Raw genomic sequence first — 27205 nt, 5'->3', positions numbered from 1 at the left:
GTATTAAACCCTTATAACGGTCAGGTCTGATACATTGTGTAATACTACTACAAATCCCCAAATCTTTCAAACACATTATTCCAATGGCACTAGTGCTCCAGAAATTTACCATCTAGAACATGCAAAACATATCTATGACTGCGAACAAGCAACAATCTAGAGCGAAGGATTGACAACTTGGCCGGCGAAGACCACGACGCCGGTGGTCTTCGCCGGTGAGCTCCTCCTTGATCAAGAACATGAAGGGGTGGTCGGCGACGAAGTCCACGTAGTCGACCGGCCTGCTCCAACCCGCCGAACAACTACCAAAGATACCAACCATTGCTGTCGCCGCGGCCGCTTCGGTCCCTTCTTCCTTCACCTCCACGAAGGACTCGTGATAGACTTGCGGCGACACGTAGAGCGGCAGCGTCGGCGGCTTCATGTGTTCCAAATCCAGCAACTCCGAGAAGTCCGTGGCGGTGCTGAACGCCAGGCGCAGCCCGAGGCTCGCCTCCGTCTTGTACGATATGGTGAACTTTGGCACCTTGAATGCGCCCACGGCGACGGTGCTCGTCAGCGCCATTGAGTCCGCCTCGAGCTGCTCCGGGCTGGAGGCCAGCCTGTGCAGCATGGCCGGCAGCCCGTGGCGCTCGTTCGGGAGGTAGATGTGCATGGCGAACTGCCGCCGGTGCTCGCCGCTGCCGCACGCGTAGAGGAGTTTAAGGACCTTGTAGTCGGGGCGGCAGGCGATGTACTGCCGCTCGCCGCTCGACATGAACGGCACGCGTACTTGGCCATCATCGCTGGCGGGCTGAAGGTAGAAGGCGTCGTGCCGCGTGAGCCGGGCGTCGAACGTGCTCTCCCAGACGCGCTTGAAGTAGAGCGCGTTCCCGAGGATGGCCGCCGTGTCGTACCCCACGGAGCCCTGAGGCAGGAATTCCTTGATCCGGCCCGCCGTCGCCGCCTCGAACCACTCGTTGATCTCGCGCCTCGCTTCCTCCGGCTGGAAAAAAGATCGATCAAGAAACTCAGACGAGCACATAAGCATCCGTGCATGCATGAGTCCAAGAAGCCAGAGGGAAGGTGACTTACCATGGTCGTGAAGGATGCCTGGCGAGCTTGGGCGCGGTAGTGCTGGGCGACGACGCGGGCGTAGTCGGCCTTGAGGGGCGCTGCCGCGGCGTCGATCCAGACGGCGTTGGCGAACTGCACCTTCGGCCCGCCGTCGCGGTCGCTGCTGGCGGTGAACACGTGCGACGCGAGCAGCGCGTGGGCGCGGCCGCCGGCGGGGCGTGGATGGAGAGCGGGACACGGCCAGGTTCTTGCCGCCGGCGTCGGGCTCGGCCGCAAGGTGCTGGAGCACGCGCATCCCGAAGGCCGTCTCGGACCGGACGGCCTCCGCGAGCTCCATGGTGGGTCTGTCGTCGGTGGCGGCCTGGGGTTTGGGTTTTGTAGGGAAGGTGACGCGCGCGTGTAGGACGCAGAGATTACGCCGCGTCGCGTTCATATGACGCTTCCGATCCTCTTATTTTGGTCCATGTCACGTGTGTTTAATCCGTTGTACGTACCGTACCTTCGCTGTAGTTTATTTTGGTCCATGTCACGCTAGGCAAGCTACTTTTGTTGTATCTAGCTTTCCGCCGCCAGGGACTCACGCTCCACCGCCCGTTCTCCGTCGACGACCTCGGTCATTGGCGGTGAGGGGGTCGTCGGATCCACGTGTGTGTGGATAGAATTTAGGCCAAAGTAGCTGAGTTTTTTAGGTGGTTCATTACCTTGGCTTCGGCGACGGCGATGTTGACGCTGAATAAAATTTCTTTAGATCCTACTTCGATGAGACGACTGGTCTTATCGTTGGGGATGCATTTGGAATCCAGTCTGTTCAAGCAAGCATGGTGTGGCGGTGGCGGCATCCTTGTGGTGGACATGTGTCCTCGGTCTCCTTCATTGCAACAACGTCTGCTCCAGCGTCGACGCGGAGTTTGGGAGGTAGTCCAGGAGCGGATGCAGATTGTGCCCTGCATCGACGACATCTGAGAGACAGAAGGTGTGCTGGGTTCGTGGTTGATGGATGGCAGGTGCAGTCTCCTCCTTCGGTGTCTTATTCGTGGTGGGGTGTCAGATATGGAGTTTGATGGCATGTCCCGGTGTTGCTCTGGTCTGATTCGTTCAACAACAATGGCTTCACTTTTGGGGAGACACCTTGAAGGTCCGCAAAGCTGCATATCAGCAATGGAGCCGCGTCGAGCTCAGGTGAGGAGGTGATCCGTCATTCTATTCTTCGGTGTGGCTACTGTGGTTGTGCCGGAGGCAGATTGTAAGTGCATCTAGTGCCACCCCTAGTTGGTTTTGTAGTATTGACGACAAACCTAGTTGAGGGACTAATGTGTTTGTGAGAATTGCAGGATAACACAGGTAGAAGTCCCTCATTGATTCGGTTTTCCTATCAGAGATGACCCCGAAAAATGTATGAAGACATTGATGTCAAAGGTGGTATATGAAGATATTCTTATTAAAGACTATGACAAGAGAAGACATCGCATGAAGCCTATGGAGTTCGAAGACTTAGATCTTTCGTAGTTCTTTTTCTTCTTTGTTGAGTCATAGGAACCACCGTACTGTTAAGTGGGGTCCAAGTGAACCAGTCAGAATGACTGAAGTGATGCTTAACCAAAACCTATGTCTTCGAGTGAAGACTATGAGATCGAATCTTGTCCAGAGTCGGACAAGTCAGCTTTGCTTGTAGCCCAAGTAAAGTTGCCGTGTGTGTTTGAAATCTGACCGTTGGAACACGTGTCAGTTCCTTAATGACCCAGGGTCATTTTGAACAAATCAGGTTGGGTTGCCTAGTGGCTATAAATAGCCCACCCCCTACAACCATAAACGATTGACTGCTCAGAGTTAGAGTACGGCTTTTGTCGTTTGAGAGCAACCCACCTCGAAGCCTTTGAGAGAGAATTCCTTGCGAGGATAAAGCCGTAACCACCTAGAGCCAAAGAGTGTTAGGCATTACTTAAGTCTTCTTGTCGGTGTGATCTGAAGACTTATTACACCTGAGGACTGTGAATCCTCCAGCCGGTTAGGCGTCGCGTTCTGAGCATCCAAGAGACATTGTGGATCGCCGGTGAACGAAGTCTGTGAAGGTTTGGGAGTTTACCTTGAAGACTTACCAGAGTGATTGGGCGAGGTCTGTGTGACTTTAGCTCAAGGGGAATACAGTGAGGATTGGGTGTCCTGAGCTGCGTGTTCAGGACTGGGTGTCCGGGACTGTGTGTCCTCAGGTTTAAATACCTAGCCGCCCTAACCAGACGTACAGTTGTCATAGCAACTGGAACTGGTCTAACAAATCATTGTCTTCAATGAGTCACTGGTTTCATCCTTCCCTTCCCTTTACTTACTGTTGTTCCTTGTGAAGTCATTGTATGATTGCACTATCTTTTGTCTTCACTGAGTGACTGCGTGTTCTTTTTGGATTCATAATATCTTCCTACCCGATCCTTACTACCTAGCTGCTATTAGTCATTATGCTTTCACTTCATTGAATACTTGACTATAGTTTGCCTAGTGTAATCTACCTTCCGCTGCATGGTCATAGGTTTATTTCTATCGTTTGTCTTCGAAACTTCCACGTTTTGAAGACTTTCATAAAAATCACCTATTCATCCACCCTCTAGTTGATATAACGCACTTTTAATTGGTATCAGAGTAAGGTACTCCTTTGTTCTGTGTGATTCGGTTTAACCACCTGGAGTTTTAGTTATGTCGACTGCAGGGATAATTAAAGTCTCCGCTGCGTGCCCCGTCTTCGATGGAACTGAATATCCCTACTGGAAGAATAAGATGCGCATGCATCTTGAAGCCATTGACGTCGACCTATGGTATGTCGTCAAGAACGGCGTTCCCAAGGCTGGAGAGGTGTCACTGCTGCTGACGTCAAGAAGTTCGTTCAACTGGACTGTACTGCCAAGAATATCATCTGTGGTCATTTGACCAAAGGATAGTATGGCCGCGTGAGTGTTTTGGAAACATTTAAGCTAGTCTGGGACTGGCTCTCCAAGGTCAACCAAGACGTCTCAACCCAGAGAGATCAGAGAATCAGTGTTCTTCGCAACCTCTTCAACCGCTTCAAGAGAAATGACAATGAGAATGTCCAGCTCATGTTTGATCGACTCACTGACATCACAAATGAGCTTCAAGCCCTTGGCGCTACTGAGATCACCAAGCATGAAGTCGTCAAGACACTACTGAGATCACTTGACAGTTCGTTTGACACCCTAGCCCTGATGATTCAAGAACGTCCTGATTTCAAGACACTCGATCCGTCTGACATACTTGAGAGGCTCAACACACATGAGTTTCAGCTTTCTGAGAAAAGAGATATCTACGGTCCAAACTATGGGCGAACTCGTGCCTTGAAGGCAAAAGCTGTCTCCTCATCAGAAGAAGAATCTGACAGCAGTTCTGATGATCCTGAAGACATTGGAAAGGAACTTGCTATGCTTGTGAAGAAGTTCCAAAAATTCACCAAGAAGAAAGTTTTCAGAAAGTCTTCACGATCAAGCTCAAGGAATGATGAAGTTTCTGCTCATGACTACAAGAAGAAAACATGTCACAAGTGCAAGAAACCTGGCCACTTCATCTCTGAGTGTCCGCAGTGGGATAATGAGAACAAAAAGAAGAAGAAGAGCAAGGAATATGACTCTGACGACAAGAAGAAGAAGAAATACTCAAAGTCTTCTTCCAAGTCTTCCTCAAAGTCTTCATCACACAAGAAGAGCTCATCTGGCAAGGCACGTGCGTTTGTTGGCAAGGAAATGAATTCAGAGTAGGAGTCCGCTTCTGAGGAGGCGGAGGTGGAGTCTGAGGAGGAGTCCGATTCTGGCGTTGCAAGTCTGGCTACAGCATACGTTGCCAAGTCCATCTTCAACACTGAAGACAATGACTTCATCACCGACACCGATGCAATTGACAAGGACTACTTCGCTCCTACCTACTGCTTCATGGCACGCGGTGTCAAGGTAAACACACGCACTACTCACTATCAAACATATAGTGAAGATGACTCTGATTGTGGTTCAAGACCCAGCTACAAAACACTTGCTAAAATTGCAACTGAACAACAGAAAGCTATGGAACATATTCAAAAACTGTTAGACAAAAGTGATGATCTGTTAGGCGCTAAAATGACTCGATCTGAGTCCTTAATTGAAGACATAAAAAATCTTCACGTTAAGTATGAGGAACTTGAAAGTCGTCATGAAACGCTCTCAACAACTCATGAAAAGCTTTCCTATGATTATCTTCAAAGGAAGTAAGATCTTGAGAAATTGAGAGCGGCTCATGAAGATCTTCAAAAGGAAAACGGGTCACTTCGCGCCGAACAGGTCAGTTCCGCTCAGGAAGGATTTGAACCACCATGTCTTAAATGCATTGAGCGTGATAATGCTACTTATGTTACTGAATGTTCTACTGCTGCTACTGTTGCAATATCTTCAACTGTTGATGTGGGAAGTAACCCCTCTGCTGAGGATACCACTGCTATTGCTGATGAGAATGCTAGGTTGAAGACATTGCTTGAAACAGGGATGTACAAAAGTATTAAAGGGCATCAGACACTATGTGATGTCCTCAAAAGGCAGATCTTGAACCGAAACCCGAGGAAAGAGGGTGTTGGGTTCATAAGGAAAATGAATGCCGATGGCTCTTACTAGAAACATGAGCAGTACCCCAAAACCACATGGGTTGCTGCAAAGGAACCTTCAACAGATCCATCCAATCTATCTGGCTTCACTTGTGCTAACCCCATTGTCATTGATGAATCCTTTGATGCAAACTATAAACTGTTTAAGAATCAGAATGGTGAAGTGTTTGCCAGGTACATTGGTACTAACTACAGGAATGGACTGCCTATGAAGAAGATCTGGGTGCCGAAAAAGTGTTTGAAAAATCTTCCTGTGAATGTCATCATGACACCACAGGTGAAGAAGACAAACCCCAAACCATAGGCTTCATACGGTCCAAAGACTTCATACAGATAGAGGACTCACCTGAGTCGCACTAACGCAAATGTTTTACAGGGAAACCATACTCAGGCCTATGAATATGAGCGCGGTTCATCGAACCGCCATGTTCATAAGACCAAGAACTATTCTGCTTATTCTTATGAGTACTATTGTCCGCCTGCAAGACTTTTTGCTAGGGCTCCAAAGCCAAAGTTCTCAGACGCTGCACTTAGACTTATTGCTTCTAAGCCACCCTTGAAGATGTGGGTGGCTAAGAAAGCTTAACTCTCTTTTGCAGGGAAAGGTCTCCAGCAGAAAACCAAAATCGTCTGACGCTATTGCTGGGGACCTTAAACATCTTGTAGGGCGCAAGATCAAATGCCCGAATGGCTTACTATGTACTTCATTCCTGAATCGCTTGCTACTCTCCCTATCAGTCCTAATCTGGGTCTAAGCTTTCATAACCCACTGGTTCGTCAAATGTTTTTGCTTCACAATTCTCTTCGTGAAGCCTATCCCCCTAACTGCACTGTAGGGTACGACACCAGCGTCTTCAGAATGGATTATTGATAGTGGGTGTACCAATCACATGACTGGCAAAAGAAGCCTTCTTATGGACTCAACCTTACGTCCATCCGACAAGAGTCACATCACACTTGCTGACACTGGTAAAAGTAAGGTATTGGGTCTAGGTAGAGTTGCAATCTCAAAGGATCAACACATGGATAAAGTCATGCTTGTTGAATCCCTTGGCTTCAACTTAATGTCTGTCTCAATGCTTTGTGATTTGAACATGATCGTAATGTTTGGAAAATATCGCTGCCTTGTTCTAATGGAATCTAACAAGTCTCTAGTGTTTGAAGGGTATCGGAAAGATGATTTGTACGTGGTAGATTTCTCAGCAGGACCACAGCTTGTCGTATGTCTTCTAGCAAAAGCTTCCGTATGTCTCGGACCAGACGGCCTCCGCGAGCTCCATGGTGGGTCTGTCATCGGTGGCGGCCTGGGGTTTGGGTTTTGTAGGGAAGGTGACGCGCGCGTGTAGGACACAGAGATTACGCCGCGTCGCGTTCATATGACGCTTCCGATCCTCTTATTTTGGTCCATGTCACGTGTGTTTAGTCCGTTGTACGTACCGTACCTTCGCTGTAGTTTATTTTGGTCCATGTCACGCTAGGCAAGCTACTTTTGTTGTATCTAGCTTTCCGCCGCCAGGGACTCACGCTCCACCGCCCGTTCTCCGTCGATGACCTCGGTCATTGGCGGTGAGGGGGTCGCCGGATCCATGTGTGTGTGGATAGAATTTAGGCCAAAGTAGCTGAGTTTTTTAGGTGGTTCATTACCTTGGCTTCGGCGACGACGATGTTGACACTGAATAAAATTTCTTCAGATCCTACTTCAATGAGACGATTGGTCTTATCGTTGGGGATGCATTTGGAATCCAGTATGTTCAAGCAAGCATGGTGTGGCGGTGGCGGCATCCTTGTGGTGGACATGTGTCCTCCGGCTCCGTCATTGCGACAACGTCTGCTCCAGCGTTGGTGCAGAGCTTGGGAGGTAGTCCAGGAGCGGATGCAGATTGTGCCCTGCATCGACGACATCTGAGAGACAGAAGGAGTGCTGGGTTCGTGGTTGATGGATGGCAGGTGCAGTCTCCTCCTTCGGTGTCTTATTCGTGGTGGGGTGTCAGATCTGGAGTTTGATGGCATGTCCCGGTGTTGCCCTGGTCTGATTCGTTCAACGACAATGGCTTCACTTTTGGGGAGACACCTTGAAGGTCCGCAAAGCTGCATATCAGCAATGGAGCCGCGTCGAGCTCAGGTGAGGAGGTGATCCGTCATTCTATTCTTCGGTGTGGCTACTGTGGTTGTGCCGGAGGCAGATTGTAAGTACATCTAGTGCCACCCCTAGTTGGTTTTGGAGTATTGACGACAAACCTAGTTGAGGGACTAATGTGTTTGTGAGAATTGCAGGATAACACAGGTAGAAGTCCCTCATTGATTCGGTTTTCCTACCAGAGATGACCCCTAAAAATGTATGAAGACATTGATGTCAAAGGTGGTATATGAAGATATTCTCATTAAAGACTATGACAAGAGAAGACATCGCATGAAGCCTATGGAGCTCGAAGACTTAGATCTTTCGTAGTTCTTTTTCTTCTTTGTTGAGTCATAGGAACCATCGTACTGTTAAGTGGGGTCCAAGTGAACCAGTCAGAATGACTGAAGTGATGCTTAACCAAAACCTATGTCTTCGAGTGAAGACTATGAGAGCGAATCTTTTCTAGAGTCGGACAAGTCAGCTTTGCTTGTAGCCCAAGTAAAGTTGCCGTGTGTGTTTGAAATCTGACCGTTGGAACACGTGTCAGTTCCTTAGTGACCCAGGGTCATTTTGGACAAATCAGGTTGGGTTGCCTAGTGGCTATAAATAGCCCACCCCCTACAACCATAAACGGTTGGCTGCTCAGAGTTAGAGTACGGCTTTTGTCGTTTGAGAGCAACCCACCTCGAAGCCTTTGAGAGAGAATTCCTTGCGAGGATAAAGCACTAACCATCCAGAGCCAAAGAGTGTTATTGCACTTGAGGACTATGAATCCTCCAGCCGGTTAGGCGTCGCGTTCTGAGCATCCAAGAGACATTGTGGATCGCCGGTGAACGAAGTCTGTGAAGGTTTGCGAGTCTACCTTGAAGACTTACCAGAGTGATTGGGCGAGGTCTGTGTGACCTTAGCTCAAGGGGAATACGGTGAGGACTGGGTGTCCTGAGCTGTGTGTTCAGGACTGGGTGTCCGGGACTGTGTGTCCTCAGATTTAAATACCTAGCCGCCCTAACCAGATGTACAGTTGTCACAGCAACTGGAACTGGTCTAACAAATCATTGTCTTCAATGAGTCACTGGTTTCATCCTTCCCTTTCCTTTACTTACTGTTGTTCCTTGTGAAGTCATTGTATGATTGCACTATCTTTTGTCTTTACTGAGTGACTGCGTGTTCTGTTTGGCTTCATAATATCTTCCTACCTGATCCTTACTACCTAGCTGCTATTAGTCATTGTGCTTTCACTTCATTCAATACTTGACTATGGTTTGCCTAGTGTAGTCTACCTTCCGCTGCATGGTCATAGGTTTATTTCTATCGTTTGTCTTCAAAACTTCCACGTTTTGAAAACTTTCATAAAAATCACCTATTCATCCCCCCTCTAGTTGATATAACACACTTTCAATTGATATCAGAGCAAGGTACTCCCTTGTTCTGTGTGATTCGGTTTAACCACCTAGAGTTTTAGCTATGTCGACTGCAGGGATAATTAAAGTCTCCGCTGCGTGCCCCGTCTTTGATGGAACTGAATATCCCTACTAGAAGAATAAGATGCGCATGCATCTTGAAGCCATTGACGTCGACCTATGGTATGTCGTCAAGAACGGCGTTCCCAATGCTGGAGAAGGTGTCACTGCTGCTGGCGTCAAGAAGTTTGTTCAACTGGACTCTACTGCCAAGAATATCATCTGTGGTCATTTGACCAAAGGATAGTATGGCCGCGTGAGTGCTTTGGAAACATTTAAGCTAGTCTGGGACTGGCTCTCCAAGGTCAACGAAGGCGTCTCAACCCAGAGAGATCAGAGAATCAGTGTTCTTCGCAACCTCTTCAACCGCTTCAAGAGAAATGACAATGAGAATGTCCAACTCACGTTTGATCGACTCACTGACATCACAAATGAGCTTCAAGCCCTTGGCGCTACAAGTAGTTTGACCATAGTTTGACCGCCTTTTCAGTTTTAGAAAAAACAAAATAAAATGATGGAAATGTCAATAAGATAAAATAAAATAAGTTTTCCATGTGATATGTGGTCTAGTTGTTGGGAAAATTTACAAATATGAATTTCGACTTTATTTACAAAATCTCTCTGGAATTTGTAAAATGGGCATAACTTTTGCATACGAACTCGGATTAAAAAGATTTTTATATGAAAAATCATCTACTCGAAAAGTCACATCCGATGGAGACCCCTACGGCCTGTTTGCAAATTTGTAGAATCCTCAAATTCCAAAAGGAAAAAAAGTTATGCTCAAATTTCAGTTTTTTTAAATTTTCATTAAATCTGGTCAAACTATGGTCAAACTACTTATTCAAGAAGTATTAGTGTTACTAAATAATTATATTAGTGTTATTAAATAATTATTTCAATTTTTTTTGAATTTTGGTCAAATCTGGTCAAACTATGGTCAAACTGTGGTCAAACAATGGTCAAACTACTTATTCAAGAAATATTAGTGTTACTAAATAATTATTGTTTTTTAGAACAATAGTTTCAAACTCAAACAGTGAAATGTGTGACTTCATGCTCAAGCTAAAATCCTGAGGGTTAATAGGATTAACATCTTACTATTGTCAGGAAAACAACGAGTGCAGACTTGGAAACGAGGGAGAATAGAACCTGGAAGTTAAGCGTGCTCAGGCTGGGGGAGTGGGAGGATGGGTGACCGTCTGGGAAGTTAGATGATTTGGAATGATGAGGGGTGATTAGAGATTAAATTGAGCAGTGATGAGAGGGGTGATTAGAGATTAGAGGTTAAAATAAATCAGAAATTTGAAAATAAAAAAATTTAAAAAAAAATTCCAATTTTTTTTTTTCAAAAAAAATCAGAAAATTACCTTTAGTACCGGTTGGTGTTACCAATCGGGACTAAAGGTGGACCTCCAGGCAGCGGCCACGTGGAGGGCCTTTAGTCCCGGTTCTGGATTGAACCGGGACTAAAGGGTCAGGGCATTAGTACCGACCCTCTAGTCCCGGTTCAAGAACCGGGACTAAAGGCCCTTATGAACCGGGACTGCAGGCCCTTTTTCTACTAGTGCATGCCATACAATCAATCGTGTTTATCTTCACAAGCTTCTGAACAAGACATCTTATGAGCTCCTTACTGGCAAGAAGACAAATGTCAGTTACTTCAGAGTATTTGGAGCCAGGTGCTGGATCAAGGATCCACATCACACTTCAAAATTTGCACCAAAAGAACATGAGGGTTTTATGCTTGGATATGGAAAGGATTCGCACTCCTACAGAGTCTTCAATCTCTTTCATTATAAAGTGGTTGAAACAGTGGATGTGCGGTTCGATGAGACTAACGGTTCACAGAGAGAGCACCTGCCAAACGTGCTAGATGAAGTTCCATCCAGTGAATCAATCAAACTAATGGGAACTGGAGAAAACATACCCTCTGAAGCTCAACCTGAAGAGGAACTTATCATCTCCGCACCTGATCAACCTGAAGACAATGCTCAGCCTGAAGACAATCCCTCTAACAACGACAATGATCAGCAAGAGCAAAATCTTCTCCCTATACATCCTCGTGTTGCCAATGAAGTGCAGATTGAGAGAATAATTGATAGAATCAATGCACCTGGTCCGCTCACTCGTTCAAGGGCAACACAGCTAGCAAATTTCTGTGGGCACTTTGCATTTGTCTCAATAACAGAACCCAATAAAGTTGAAGAAGCCTTCATGGAACCTGAACGGATTCAAGCTATGCAAGAAGAGCTTCAACAGTTTGAGCTGAATAATGAATGGGAACTGGTTAAGCGTCCTGACCCTCGGAGCACAATATAATCGGCACCAAACGGATATACCGCAACAAGCAAGATGAGCATGGTCAAGTTGTCAGAAACAAAGCTCGTCTTGTTGCTCAAGGATATACTCAAGTGGAAGGAATTGACTTCGATGAAACATTTGCTCCTGTGGCTCGACTTGAAGCTATACGCATACTGCTGGCCTATGCAAATCATCATAACATACTTCTATATCAAATGGATGTGAAGAGCGCTTTTCTCAATGGCAAGATTGAAGAAGAAGTGTATGTTGCACAACCGCCTGGCTTTGAAGATCCAAAACATCCTGACATGGTATACAAGCTCAACAAGGCACTGTATGGCCTCAAACAAGCCCCTCGGGCTTGGTATGACACACTCAAATACTTCCTGAAGAGCAAAGGCTTCATACCTGGTTCCCTCGATCTCACTCTCTTCACGAAGACATATGATGGTGAACTATTTGTATGCCAAATATATGTGGATGACATTATCTTCGGCTGCACCAATCAGAAGTACAGTGAAGAGTTTGGATATATGATGCAAGAGCAATATCAGACGTCCATGATGGGAGAGCTGAAGTTCTTCCTCGGTCTTCAAATACGACAGCAACGCAACGGCATCTTCATATATCAAGAGAAGTATCTCAAAGATTGCCTGAAGAAGTTCGATATGCAAGACTGCAAAGGCTTCACGACGCCAATGCCAGCCAAACATCATCTAGGTCCCGACGACAATGGTAAAGAGTTCGATCAAAAGGTATACCGCTCCATGATTGGTTCTTTACTTTATCTATGTGCATCTAGGCCAGATATTATGCTTAGTGTTTGCATGTGTGCTCGATTCCAAGCGGCACCAAAGGAGTCGCATCACTTAGCTGTGAAGCGAATTCTTCGATATTTGGCTCACACCCCAACTCTAGGATTATGGTATCCAAAGGGCTCAGAGTTTGATCTGGTTGGATTCTCGGATGCTAATTATGCTGGTGACAAGGTGGATCGCAAGTCTACATCAGGCACATGTCATTTTCTGGGACGATCACTTGTATGTTGGTCTTCAAAAAAGCAAAACTGTGTATCTCTCTCCACTGCTGAATCTGAATACATTGCTGCTGGATCTTGCTGCGCTCAGCTTGTGTGGATGAAGCAAACACTCAAGGACTATGGCATTCATCTGAAGCAAGTGCCACTCTACTGCGACAACGAAAGCGCCATCAAGATTGCCAACAACCCAGTTCAGCACTCGAAGACAGAGCACATTGAAATTCGTCATCACTTTCTCAGAGATCATGTTGTGAAGGAAGATATTGATATCATACACGTCAACACTGAAGAGCAATTGGCAGATATCTTCACCAAGCCCTTGGATGAGAAGAGATTTTGCAAGTTATGGTGTGAGCTAAATATCTTGGAATCCTCAAATGTCCTGTGATCAGGCACACATCCTAATACTTATGCATATTGATGACTTAGATGTGCAACACACGAAGTAAAGTATATCTTCAATCAATGAAGACATAAATTCTAAGTGTGAATATATTAATGTGGAATTTGACTTCGGAGCGCCACGATAATTGTGCGCCGTGTCTGGGTCTAATACTTCCTATACGGTGGGTAACACCACCACCAAAGGTTCTGTTCGAAGTGTTTCAGTCATGGCGTTACATTTTCTATGTCTTCACATTTGGTTTGGCTTCAATCTCAACATGTCTTCATGATTATCTTCACTATGTTGAATATATATATATATACTAGTGTTCTGTCCTCTACAACATTCACTTATAGCTATGTCTTCTTGTTGAATCTTTTGAACTAAGTGAATGTGATTGGACCCTAACCTCTATATGCTTTCTATCTCAAACTCTATCTCTCCAAATCATATGCATTCTATTGAAACTGTCGAATGTCTTCTCTGCGTCCTTGTCAGCAGAAGATACAGAGACAAACATTAAGTCCGTTTTCAATGCTCATTCCTTCACCTGAAACCCGGAGAAGTGGGATCGACCACCCGACAATCCAGGCGTGCGTGGGAAGTGGGAACGACCACCCGACCCCCGATATGCTCCATGATGGCCACGTGTTCCTCAGATGTGAATCGCCAGGTGCACCTAGGTAATAACACTAAGCCGCCCCTGTCCCTATAAATATACGCCTCACCACAGTCACTATCTCTTCTTCCACTCTCGCACGAACCCTAGCGCCACCGCTAGCCCTCGACGACGCCGGTGACGAAGCGCTTCGCTGTCGCAACCTCTCCGATGCCGTCTTCACGCCGACCGCGGACATCGTCCTCTCCGCCGTCGCCGTAGGTGTCCTCCGTCGCCAATTTAGGGCACGGATGATCGAACTGCTCGGCCTCCTCTTCCACTCCGTCTAGCAGTTCTTCGTGTGGTAAATAAAACTTCCTTTTTACGGCCCCTTTGATCCTATAGCTTCGTCACTTTCCTCCACAAGAAGTTTCTATTCACACAAGTTGGATCTCTTTCATACTTCATCTCATAATATGCCTAGTATATTCATTTATGCCTCACAAAGTAGTTAGATTCCTCACTTGTACTGATCCATGGATTCGTACAAATCTGGAACCAACTCCTTATCTATGAGTGAATGTCTTCGCCTGATGAGGTCAATGTCTTCTAAACTGATTTATCTTCAAAATCTTCTAAGAATGCATATGACCTCTTCCCCTTCCCTCGCACCTTAATGCTGTCACAGATACATGTCCATAGGAGAATCCCTTGGTTCTCATAGTCTGCATTCATTTGCAGAATTCTTACAACATCATATAAATTCTCCCGAAGCTAGTTCCTGTTTGTCCAGCAAGCGAAAGCCTTTGAAGCCTTTGAACGTATTGAAGCCTTTCAGTTTAAAGTTCATGGCTTCAGAGAAATCTGCCAGGAAGGGAGGCAGACAGCGTCATGGGGGAACATCAAAAGATTTGCCTGATGACCTCTCAGAGCTTTACAAGGCAGATCCTGAAGAGGATTATAATCAGCGCAAGACCCGAATCCAGTGGATTCGAAGATATTGGGCAGAACAGTGGTACAAATACAGATTCGTGACCAAGGAATATGCTGAGAAGAGTGCTATCAAAAGTCCTTGGGGTGACATTCTCTTCCAAGGCCTTCCACCCAAGAACAAAGCTGAAGCTATTGCTCAGGGTTTCTATCCGTGTATGGTCCGTGGACCTCAGCCTGAAGATGCCGACCCATCATCATTGCTATGGTGTCGTGACGATAATCTCTTCAAGCGCAACTTCCAGCACGCAAAGGCATCGGCCAAGGAAAACAAGAAGTCATTGGGACTAGACTTCAACCCTGGTCCTTCTGCTCCCCGGGCTGACGGCACACGCGATGCAGAACCCAATGTCATCGGTCCTTTCTACAACCTTGAAGGTCTCATCACCCATATCTTGGTTCAAGGGACAACCGTGAATGAGCCTGTAGATGACGCTGAATCAGATGAAGCGCCTGCCGCGCCGAAGCCAAAGAAACTGAAGCAGCCAAAAGCTTCAAAGCCTGCCTCTACACCAAAAATCTCACGGGCGAAGCCACTGGCCACTGCACCTCCTGAAGACAGTGTGCAGTCTGAAGATTTGTCACGCATCTCCAAGCCCCAGAAAGTCAAGATGCCTCTGCCACACACCGGCCAAGAACTGACAGCTGCTGCCATTCTGCGCAACGATGCCATCGATCTGTCCAGTGATGAAGATCTTGCTGATGACGCTCTTGAGCAACTGATCAAGAGCAAAGAAGAAGCAGAAATCTTCAATGATCTGCCTCTCTTTGACGTGGCAATCATCCATAACTTCATTGATGAGTGGTTTGACACGCCCAACCTCAGCTTCGAAGATCTGCAACTTCCAATTGGCCTCAGTGTCGCCTTCCATGGCGCCATTGCTTCAGAGTTAGCTATCGCCCAATGCATTGTTGAACTGAAGCAAAAGATTGACTATGAAAAAGCTTAGTTCAAGAAGCATATGGCCAAGCTCAGCGTGCAAGAGGTCAAGAACTTCAAGATCATGCTGCACGAGCTTAAAGAAGCCTTTCTCAAGAAGTGTGAAGAAGCTCAAGGTTCTCGTGAGCGCATGAAGAGCCTGGCTGACAAGTGTGTGCAAGGCTACAACGAGGCTGAGAAGCGCAAGGCCCTTGGGCGTCCGGGCATTGATCCCAGGATGGCTGCTAAGCAGAAGAAGAAGCCCACTGTGGCCGAACCCAACGCACCAAGGCAGGAAGCAGATCCCATTGTCTTCCCAACTAGCATGACTGGCTCAAAGCCAAAGGCCAGGTCAACCGCTTCAGAACTGAAGAAGATGAGGGCTGCTGAGGCTGAAGCCAGAAAGAGGAAACATCCTGAAGCCTCTGCTACTGCTCCCTCCAAGAAGAAGCGGAAGACCAAGAAAGAACGGACTGCTCCTACAGAGCCCTTGATTGTTGAACCCATCTCCATGGTTCGCCCTGACGCTGAACATCAAGAGCATCAACTGACTATCCATGAGCCTGCTTTCACAGAGGCTCATGAAGCTGAAGACTTTCCAGCAGCTGATCCCACCGCTGCTGAATTGGTCGCCATGACCATGTTGAAGATGATGCTGTTCTTCCTCAGCTTGAGCACCAACAGGTATCATCGCCTGTGCTAATGCACAGCGAACTCATCAGCATTGGTCGTCCTCTGACGCCAATTGCTCAGGATGCATCATGGGCTGATCGCCCACAAGCACAAGAGGAAGAAGACTTTGAGACCCAGCCAACTCCAACTCCACAGGCGTCACCAGCGTTACGCAGGCTTCGCAAAGGACCAAGGCCTTCAGTCTCTGAGTCTGAAGCTAAAGCTGCTGAAAACATTCCGGCTGCATCAGCCGATGAAGAAGAAACCCCAAGCGCTGCTACATCCCCATCTCACCAAGAAGCTGTTCTCGAGAAGAACGTGACTGTGACCGACCCTCCAGCTCATCAAGTGGAGGTTGAAAATCTTGAGGCTGCCACCACCGACACCAATGAAGCCACTGATGCTACTGCTTCTGTTCTTGCGCCTGCTGCTGGTCCTCAGTTTGACTATCATGTTGAGCACAGGCCTCAGGTACAGAAGCCAATCCCCAGATTGCTCAGGTTTCCAGGTCCTGCATCAGCACCTGGATCCTTCAATGTCAATGGCTTCAAAGCAGACAACACTTTCTTCAATAGCTCCAGGAACCCCTACTCAAGGGAAAAAATATCTTCTGATCTGTTCTGGAGCTATCCGCAGCGAAGCTATTACTCCTGTATTCTATACAATCAAGGTCGCATCTTCCCACATAAGCGTCTTGACATTGAAGCAATAGCTGGTCTGCCCTGTTTGGAAGAAGCTCTGGATTGCTTCAAAGAGATTGGATTGCTGCTGTTTGTCACCGACCAAGAGCACTGGAATGAAGAGTTGCTGCTCCAATTCTATGCTACACTTCACATCCGTGGGTACAACAGAGATCCAAAGACTTGGGTCCTGGAGGGGATGACAGGAAATGTTCATCACGCAGCCAAAGCCTTTGATATCATTGAGCTCACTGGTCTGCCCACTCCTGGCGATCTCTACGAACCTGGCTGTCAGCTTCACAGTGAAGCTATGGAGAGCATCTTTCAGAAGCCTAAACCAAACATGAGTCAGATGCTCAGTATGATGAAGCCATTGCCCAAGATGCTGCATATCCTAAGGAGTTCCTTGTTGAAGACCTTGAGTATCTGCCAAGGACTATTTATCACATCATAAGGCGAACTCTCTGGCCCATCAAAGGACATTCTCCACATGCAAGCTGGAAGGTGCAATGAAGACTTTGGTCTTCTATATTCTTCATGGCAAATGCTTCAATGCACAGGAATTCTTCATCCGCCAACTTGCTGCATCAGGCTCTGATCTTTTTGGCTTGAAGTTCTACGCTCCATGGATAATGCGGCTGATTAAACTCCACTCCGCTATCTCATATCAGCCATCTGCTCGCAATCATCGGATTTTTCTGCCTAATGTGGATATGTCTGTTGAAGCCATTTATCCTGAGCCTGCCAAGGAACCTCTAAGTCTTCAGAATGCAGAGCATCAAAGTTTTTCTCAACACATTAAAGGAGTTGAAGCAGTCACTCGTGTTTATCCTTTGGCTGGAACTACACGTGCACCACATCCAGCCCTTACTGAAGCCACCGATAGCACTATTGGCCAATGACCCAAGAAGCGATCTCATGTTCTCAACGACCGAAAGCTTCTTGTGGCTCTTCATCAGAAACAGGATAGGCATCATGACTGGCTGAAGCGCCAAATGCAAAGCCTCTTGGTAGATGTTAACCGCATTCGCAATCTTGCCACCAAGAATGCCTTTGTTGCACATGAAACCTCTCGACGCACCTGGAAAGGGCCGACGCTAATGTGCTCTGAAGATGATCTTCAAGAGGATGGCTTCTCTGAACGCTTCAAGTTTGACTCCACACCTACGACCCTACTGCTTCACCTAATCTTCATGGGAATGAGTAGATGCTCTGTGTCTTCAAACCTTTTTGGTCCTTACTGACAAAAGGGGGAGAAGCATATGAGTTTGATAGTCTTCAAGCAGGTCCATATGGGCGGTTGCTTTATATTTTGCTTCGTGTTTATAACTCTCGTTTTGATACATTTGGTTCTTTGAGTTGTAACACTTAAACTCGATGGTCGTCTGCTACTTATTTGCCACTTTGTGATGCGATGATAAATTCCGCATGGGAGACGATAAATTCCGCAATTAGATCATTTTGCTGACGTCCATTTTCCATTATGCATGTCATTATCTTCACATACCTTCTCATGCATAATGAATTGTCATCATAAGTTGAAGAGGATCTCCACGAGTACAACCCGCCATGTGCATTTGCATTCCAAAAGCAAATTACTTATATGCACATCTTCAGGGGGAGCCCTTGCAACTTATGAAGACAATTCCTTATCCTTTACAATTTCACATATTATATTCCCCGTTGAAAACTTCAACTAGTTTGTCATCAATCACCAAAAAGGGGGAGATTGTAAGTGCATCTAGTGCCACCCCTAGTTGGTTTTGGAGTATTGACGACAAACCTAGTTCAGGGACTAATGTGTTTGTGAGAATTGCAGGACAACACAGGTAGAAGTCCCTCATTGATTCGGTTTTCCTACCAGAGATGACCCCTAAAAATGTATGAAGACATTTATGTCAAAGGTGGTATATGAAGATATTCTCATTGAAGACTATGACAAGAGAAGACATCGCATGAAGCCTATGAAGCTCGAAGACTTAGATCTTTCGTAGTTCTTTTTCTTCTTTGTTGAGTCATAGGAACCACCGTACTGTTTAAGTGGGGTCCAAGTGAACCAGTCAGAATGACTGAAGTGATGCTTAACCAAAACCTATGTCTTCGAGTGAAGACTATGAGAGCGAATCTTGTCCAGAGTCGGACAAGTCAGCTTTGCTTATAGCCCAAGTAAATTTGCCGTGTGTGTTTGAAATCTGACCGTTGGAACACGTGTCAGTTCCTTAGTGACCCAGGGTCATTTTGGACAAATCAGGTTGGGTTGCCTAGTGGCTATAAATAGCCTACCCCCTACAACCATAAACGGTTGCCTGCTCAGAGTTAGAGTACGGCTTTTGTCGTTTGAGAGCAACCCACCTCGAAGCCTTTGAGAGAGAATTCCTTTCGAGGATAAAGCCCTAACCACCCAGAGCCAAAGAGTGTTAGGCATCACTTAAGTCTTCTTGTCTGTGTGATCTGAAGACTTATTGCACTTGAGGACTGTGAATCCTCCAGCCGGTTAGGCGTCGCGTTTTGAGCATCCAAGAGACATTGTGGATCGCCGGTGAACGAAGTCTGTGAAGGTTTGGAGTCTACCTTGAAGACTTACCAGAGTGATTGGGCGAGGTCTGTGTGACCTTAGCTCAAGGGGAATACGGTGAGGACTGGGTGTCCTGAGCTGCGTGTTCAGGACTTGGTGTCCGGGACTGTGTGTCCTCAGATTTAAATACCTAGCCGCCCTAACCAGACGTACAGTTGTCACAACAACTGGAACTGGTCTAACAAATCATTGTCTTCAACGAGTCACTGGTTTCATCCTTCCCTTCCCTTTACTTACTGTTGTTCCTTGTGAAGTCATTGTATGATTGCACTATCTTTTGTCTTCACTGAGTGAATGCGTGTTCTGTTTGGCTTCATAATATCTTCCTACCTGATCCTTACTACCTAGCTGCTATTAGTCATTGTGCTTTCACTTCATTGAATACTTGACTATGGTTTGCCTAGTGTAGTTTACCTTCCGCTGCATGGTCATAGGTTTATTTCTATCGTTTGTCTTCGAAACTTCCACGTTTTGAAGACTTTCATAAAAATCCCCTATTCACCCCCCTCTAGTCGATATAATGCACTTTCACAGATGATGGACGTTGGTGTCAAACTCAGAGATGTTCTGCTATCATTTCAGTTTTGTCATGTCGGTCTTTATGTGACTTGTACTTTGATCTTTTTCATATGAATGAGAAACGTATTACCATGCGAAAAAGCTACTTTTTCTGTTGTACCCGTTGCTTAAGGGAAAAAATGAACTATGATTTGTTGCAATTACAACAAAGGTCTTCTTGCTGTGGCGATGAAAATCACAAGATGGAGATGTTTCTGCAACAAGGGTTCTAGTGCGATTGCAACAGGGCTCTTGTTACAATGGAGTTGGCGGCCGCAAGCCGAAGGTGTTTCCACAACTGAATCTTGTTGCAACGAGGGAACACAGAGAATAAGAACACACAATTCAATTGCATGGTAATCATAGATCGGACGGCTCATGACCCGCACAGTCTTCTGAACTGATTAACCTACCGACTCGTAGCACGCCCAAAAAATAAACGTTCGCCTTTGCTAACTATTAGGCACATGTTTTTTTTTCTAGCATTAATAGATTTTGAAAAGAGGCCGAAGACAGCCCTGCCATGAGGAGAGGCAACGACGGGGTTGCGGCAGGGTGATGTGTGTGTTGGACGCGGTGCAATGCGCTCATGCCACACTTGTGTGCTTTTCTTTTCGGCATGTTTAGTTTGTTAACGTTGGGGTAAATCGGAACACCATAATTTTAAGATTCTCTTCTCTACTGGACGTTCAGAGTATGAATTTCAAGAAAAAAGAAAACGTTCAGTGTATATAGATTTAATAGATAGATATCAAATGCTCTCACCAACCTGCCCTGTTCTAAGCATGACCTGCCCTGCTCATTATAAAAGACGCATTGCACCTGTTCTATTTTTCATGTAGCTCATAATTAAGTATGTAGTGCTAGTAGGCAACCCATGGATAGAGGAAGAGAGCAATGCAAATTGGGATGTGGCGAATGGTGTGAATGGGATGCATGTGGAAACAAATCATCTGCCGGAATCAACATCTGCGTAGAAATTGTGGAGGGCTCCGATGAGGACCAGAAGCAAATCCTACTGTCCTTGATGACTCGCTGATCTTTTTGGTGCTTTTCTGTTCATTTTGGCCATTGATGGCTTGTAATGTTAGTCTTGCGACGTAGCACTCAAACTGGCCATTTTCTTTCTTTAATGCAATGCAATGCAATGAACAGGCGTCATGGCTCCAATTTTCCTACAGCATAGTAGCATTGTAAACAAGATTTACGAACATCTCTATTTTGCTGGTTCTTTCAGGCGGTAAGGTAGCACAGTATTGAGGATGGCAGTAGAACAGGGATAAACCTAGTAGCAAAATAAGACAAAATACATACTCCCTCCGTTCCAGAATAGATGACCCAACTTTATACTAAAGTTAGTACAAAGTTGGGTCATCTATTTTGGAACGGAGGGAGTACATACTTAGGAGAAAATGAGGGTGTCCATATTCCTCTCTTACTCCTAAAAAACATGTAAGGGTTCTTGGAAATTCACAGTCAAAACTTAGGTTTTGACAATAACAGTAAAGGGGAATAGTGTAAGGTTTCGCCTGTGTAGGCCACCATATTGATCACCAAAATCATTATCTCGGCAACCACATTTGGAGTTAAATGGAAAAAAACTGTGCAACGGCTACAAAGAACAAATGTACCTGCACACTATTCTATCGCAGCAATCAAATTTTAAGTCCTTCGGCCTTCAGGGGCGCCGCCGCGGCGTCGACCCAGACGGTGTTGGCGAACTGCACCTTCGGCCCGCTGTCGCCGTCGCTGCTGTTGGCGAACACGTGCATGGCGACATGCGAGGCGAGCAGCGCGCGGGCGCGGCCGCCGGCGGGGCCAAGGAGGGTGACGATCTCGTCGAGCGTGGCGCCCGCGCCGAGGAGCGCCAGTGCGGCGTGGATGGAGAGCGGGGACACAGCGAGGTTCTTGCCGTCGGCGTCGCACTTGGCCGTGAGGTGCTGGAGCACGCGCATTCCGAAGGAGGTGTCGGATTGGACGGCCTCCGCGAGCTCCATGGCCGGTTTGTCGTCGTCGGTGGCGGCCTGGGGTTTGGGTTTTGTAGCGAGGGTGGCGCGTGTGTTGGACGCTCCTATCCTCGGTTTAGTCCGTTGTACGTACCGTACCTTCGCTGTAGTTTATTTTGGTCCATGTCACGCTAGGCAAGCTACTTTTACTATCGTACCCGCTGCTGAATGGACAGAAGTAGGTGCGGAACTATGATTTGTTGCAATTACAACAAAGGTCTTCTTGCAGTGGTGACAAAAATCAGGAGATGGAGATGTTTTGCAACCAGGGTTCTATTGCGATTGCAATAAGCCTCTTGTTGCAATGGCGTTGGCGGCCGCAAGCCGGAGATGTTTCCGCAACAAGGGTCCTGTAGGAATTGCGGCTCTTGTTGCAATGAGGGAACAAGAGAATAAGAACACACAGTAGGATCGCATGGTGACCATCATTGATCGGACTACTCATAACCCGGATGGTCTTTTCAAAAGATTAGCCTACCGACTCGTAGCATATGCCCCATAAATAAATGTTTGTGTCTGCTAATCATTAGGAACATGTTTTTTTTCTGCCGTTAGTAGATTTTGAGAAGGAGCCAAAGACCGGTCAACCGTCAAGAGCGACAGCGACGAGGTTGTGGCAGGGTGGCGTGTGTGCTGGACAAGGTGCAGCGCGTTCATGCCACGCTCGCGTGCTTTTCTTTTCCGGCATGTTTAGTTCTTAAATGTTGAGATGAATCAAAACACCTTAATGTTAAGATTTTCTTTTCTACTAAAAGTTAAGTGTATGGATCCAATAGATGGATCAAATGCTTTCACCAACCTGCCATGTTCGAAGCGTGACTGTCCCGTTATAAAAGACGCATTGCGCTTGTTCTATTTTTCATGTAGCTCATAAGTATGTTAGTACTACTAGCCAACCCACGGATAGAGAAAGAGAGCAATGCAAATTGTGATGGGCCGAATGGTGTGAATGGGATGCATGTGAAAACAAATCATCTCGCAAAGGGAAGATAAACGTAAAAGCTTTTGAGTGCTCGGATGAGGAACGGAGGCAGATCCTGCTGCCTAATACTCCTTGATCACTGGCTGTTTGAAGATTGGCTGATCTCTTTTGTGCTTTTCTGATTGTTTTGGCCCTTACCGGCTTGTAATGTTGGTCTCTGTCAAGCAGCACCTAGTCTGATCGTGAACATTTTCTTCCTCTGATGAAATGGAATAGGACAACGGATAGCTCCTATTTTCCTAAAGTATAGTAAAATCATATATCATGAAAATCTATTCATATGAACTTGATGTTCATTTGTGAAGTTCAAACTTAGAAATATTCTACTAGCAAAAGTAATAGAACTATGTTCATTTAGGATTAGAGGTAGCGCATTACTAATTGCCCATCACAAATATTTCCAACCCACAGACCAGTTCCGCTCAACCTGTGGTTGAGTTGGTTAGGTGGACAGTGGTATCCCCAATCCAGCAGGGTTTAAATCCTGGTGCTCGCATTATTCCTGGATTTATTTCAGGATTTTCGGCGATGCGCTTTCAGTGGGAGGAGACGTTCCCGTCGACGACGAGGCGCCTACGGTGACTTCGTAAATCTCAAGATGATATGCCGGCTCAGTCTCTCGGAGGTGTTTGTAGTGATGCTAAAAAAAAAAAGAGATCTCACCAAATCAATTTTTTTTGACTCAGAAGAAAAACAGAAAGATAACAGAAACCTATTCCCGGGGATGTTTTCGCTTCTATGTTTCGCCACTTGGCTGAAAATGACATCATGGTAAACCTATTAAGGGCACGTGTATTTAATTGGGAGGCTGGGGGTAGAAATCGCGTGTGACTGCAGACTCTCGATCACAATTTTCTTAACGTGCGTAGTGATCTTCTTGGTGCGGTTAGCAATTATGGGTGTTTGTGGGCAAGCACTGCCCGTTGACTTGGGGGCCTAAGATTTTGCGTATGTGCGTGGGCTTCCTTTTTCTGTTTGAGATACGCTTTGTTGTCGCCACCGCGTGATTGGTTGCCCGTGTGTGCGTCTTCCCAGGATCCACCTGCAGTTGCGATCGCTGTTATAATCGGTGCCACTTAATTCGTTTAGTCCAGAAAACGCGGCCGCTGCATGGGGCTTCATGCATGGTCGGTTGCATGCATGAATGGCCTGCGGTGTTGACAATAACAGTAAAGGGGAATGGTGTAAGGTTTCGCCTGTGTAGGCCACCGTATTGATCACCAAAATCATCATCTCAGCAAACCGCGTTCGGAGTTAAATGGAAAAAAAATTAACAACCTAAGAGGATAAATAAAATACTGTGCAACAACTACAAATAACAAATGTACCTGCACACTATTCTATCGCAGCAATCAAATTTGAAGTCCTTCGGCCTTGAGGGGCGCCGCCGCGGCGTCGACCCATGTCGGAGTAATGGGCCACGGGTAGGCTAACCCGAGGCCCAAAACCTTTCAAGACATCGGGGCTGATTGCGCCCCTCAAGATGACAGATGAAGAGCCACCTTCTGCAGGAGGGCTGAAGGAACAGTCGGCTGCCCGCATGCAGCCGAGTCCTAGAGGCGAGGTCAAGACCGGCCGACTCCTGCCTGGCGGCTTCCATGGAAGCCGGCCACGGGGAGTCGGCCCACGGCACCAACAAAGCCTATGCCCTCATCAGGGGGGATGGGACAGGGAGTGGCGACAGTGCAGCCCACTCCCTCCCCTTTTCCAGGAGATGGCTAGGCCACAGTGCGCTGTACCAACGGAGATCTCCGTCTGGTGCGGCACAGTTGCCATGCCATTCCTGACATCAGCAACAGTAGGCGGAGTCCTGTGCCCATGACGACCTATCAGTACGGCCCACGGACGACGGGCCCTACCGGTCAGCGAGAGTCCAGAAGACGGCAAGCGCGCCTCCAGTCGGACCCATAGGGAGCCGGCCCCCGGGAGTCGGCCTGCCCCTCCCACGGGTTCCCCACGCCATTAACGAGACGAGACAGGGAGTGGCTACAGTGATCACCCGCCAGACGACGGGGCTGTAACCACTACCCCATGACCAAGCCTGCGTCATTTGGAGCACGACTACAGTAATCAGCAGCCGGCAAGACCCGCAAGAGGTGGGTACGGCCTGTCGGCTCCGTACCAGGCCAGTCGGCGGGGCCCACCAGTCGGCGGGCCCCAGCAGTCGGCGGAAGAGCCGGCAGGCGAAGAGACTGACGGCTGGGCCCTGCGCCCAGTCAGTTTACCATTGTACCCCCGGGGGGTAGGACTATATAAACCCCCAGGGCACCCATGCAAAGGGTTCCGATCCATTAGAACTAGACCAGATCATAGAAGGAGGAGAGAGCTAGCCCTGCCTTCTCCAACTTTCAGCATACAGCTCGAGGAGCGCCCTTGTATTCACTTTGCCTTACTGATCACGCGGAGACCCCGCAGAGCAGGACTAGGGGTGTTATCTCTTAGGAGAGCCCCGAACCTGGGTAAAGTACGCTGGCGTACGTGTCTACGCCTCATCCCGTTTCCAGGCACCGGCGACATTCTACTCGCCCCCACCATGATAAGCCATCCATTGGCATATGTCGCACCCAACCCCCGACATTTGGCGCCCACCATTGGGCCTGGTGCACTATCGTCCGGAGACCTGTTCTGGATGGGAACCCTTTTCCTCCCTGGCGAGCGCAGCCAGCCCGGTACGCCAGACGAAGTCTGCGCCGACGCGCTGCATGGCGCTGAAATCGGCTGCGCGGCCAGTTGCCTCGCCGATCTTGTCGGCGAGGTCCGCCTCTCCGACGAGCCCGCATCCGACGCGGGCACAGGCGGCCCCGAGAGCCTCCTCGCGGGCCTCCTCGATCAACTCCACGTCGCCAGCGAGCCAGCTGGGGACTTGGAGTCCGTAGGCTCCACCATCCGATGTTGGTCAACTCCGACACCGCGTCGCTTGACACATTCCCCACCAACGTGGTGGTCTACGATGAGCTGCTCCCTTGCGCGGAGAGCGACGGAAGCACCGTCACGAAAGTGCTTGTCATTGATCATGGTGAGCACTCCGGCGGGGGTGATTATTACCCGCTCAACGCGGCGCTGCAAGACTTGGCAGCGCCCATTCCCGAAGATGCCGACGCCGAAATGCTGGAGGCACGCCGCCTTCAGCTAGTCGAAGGCGCCAGGAAGCTGGCCAGCATGAGATGCCTATCAGAGGCCTACCGGCGTGAGATGGACCACTCTGTGGGCGGCACGCCGGCTCTAGCTGGACCTAGCCGCCTTGGCACGGTCCGGCAGCGCGGCGTGGCCATCGCCGACCTGTTCGGGGCAAATCGCCCCGTTTACGCCACGCCTGCGGAGAACATCCGAGCTGCCCAGGCGGCGGCGGACGAGATGGAAAAATTCGAGGGTGAAGAACGTCGCTTGATGACAGAGCGCTAATGTCTACTACACAAACTTCTTCTTGTAGACGTTGTTGGGCCTCCAAGTGCAGAGGTTTGTAGGACAATAGAAAATTTCCCTCAAGTGGATGACCTAAGGTTTATCAATCCGTAGGAGGCGTAGGATGAAGATGGTCTCTCTCAAGCAACCCTGCAACCAAATAACAAAGAGTCTCTTGTGTCCCCAACACACCCAATACAATGGTAAATTGTATAGGTGCACTAGTTCGGCGAACAGATGGTGATACAAGTGCAATATGGATAGTAGATAATAGTATTTGTAATCTGAAATTATCAAAACAGCAAGGTAACTAATGATAAAAGTGAGCGTAAACGCTATTGCAATGTGTGGAAATAAGGCCTAGGGTTCATACTTTCGCTAGTGTAAGTCCTCTCAACAATAATAACATAATTGGATCACATAACTATCCCTCAACATGCAACAAAGAGTCACTCCAAAGTCACTAATAGCGGAGAACGAACGAAGAGATTATGGTAGGGTACGGAACCACCTCAAAGTATTCTTTCCAATCAATCCGTTGGGCTATTCATATAAGTGTCACAAACAGCCTAGAGTTCGTACTAGAATAACACCTTAAGACACAAATCAACCAAAACCCTAATGTCACCTAGATACTCCAATGTCACCTCAAGTATCCGTGGGTATGATTATACGATATGCGTCACACAATCTCAGATTCATCTATTCAACCAACACAAAGGACCTCAAAGAGTGCCCCAAAGTTCCTACCGGAGAATCACGACAAAAACGTGTGCCAACCCTTATGCATAGGTTCATGGGCGGAACCCACAAGTTGATCACCAAAACAT

The 27205-nt window shown here is 47.4% G+C and overlaps 1 pseudogene; it reads right to left on the bottom strand.

Moving 5' to 3' along the window:
* Positions 1-156: 156 nt before the first annotated feature.
* On the bottom strand, positions 157-21982 carry LOC119273059 (annotated as a pseudogene).
* Positions 21983-27205: the final 5223 nt, after the last annotated feature.

The sequence above is a fragment of the Triticum dicoccoides genome, chromosome 3A, assembly GCF_002162155.2.
Source record: "Triticum dicoccoides isolate Atlit2015 ecotype Zavitan chromosome 3A, WEW_v2.0, whole genome shotgun sequence".
Taxonomy (NCBI): domain Eukaryota; kingdom Viridiplantae; phylum Streptophyta; class Magnoliopsida; order Poales; family Poaceae; genus Triticum; species Triticum dicoccoides.
The sequence above is the reverse complement of the archived record's forward strand: the minus strand, read 5'-3'. Positions and strand labels throughout refer to the sequence as shown.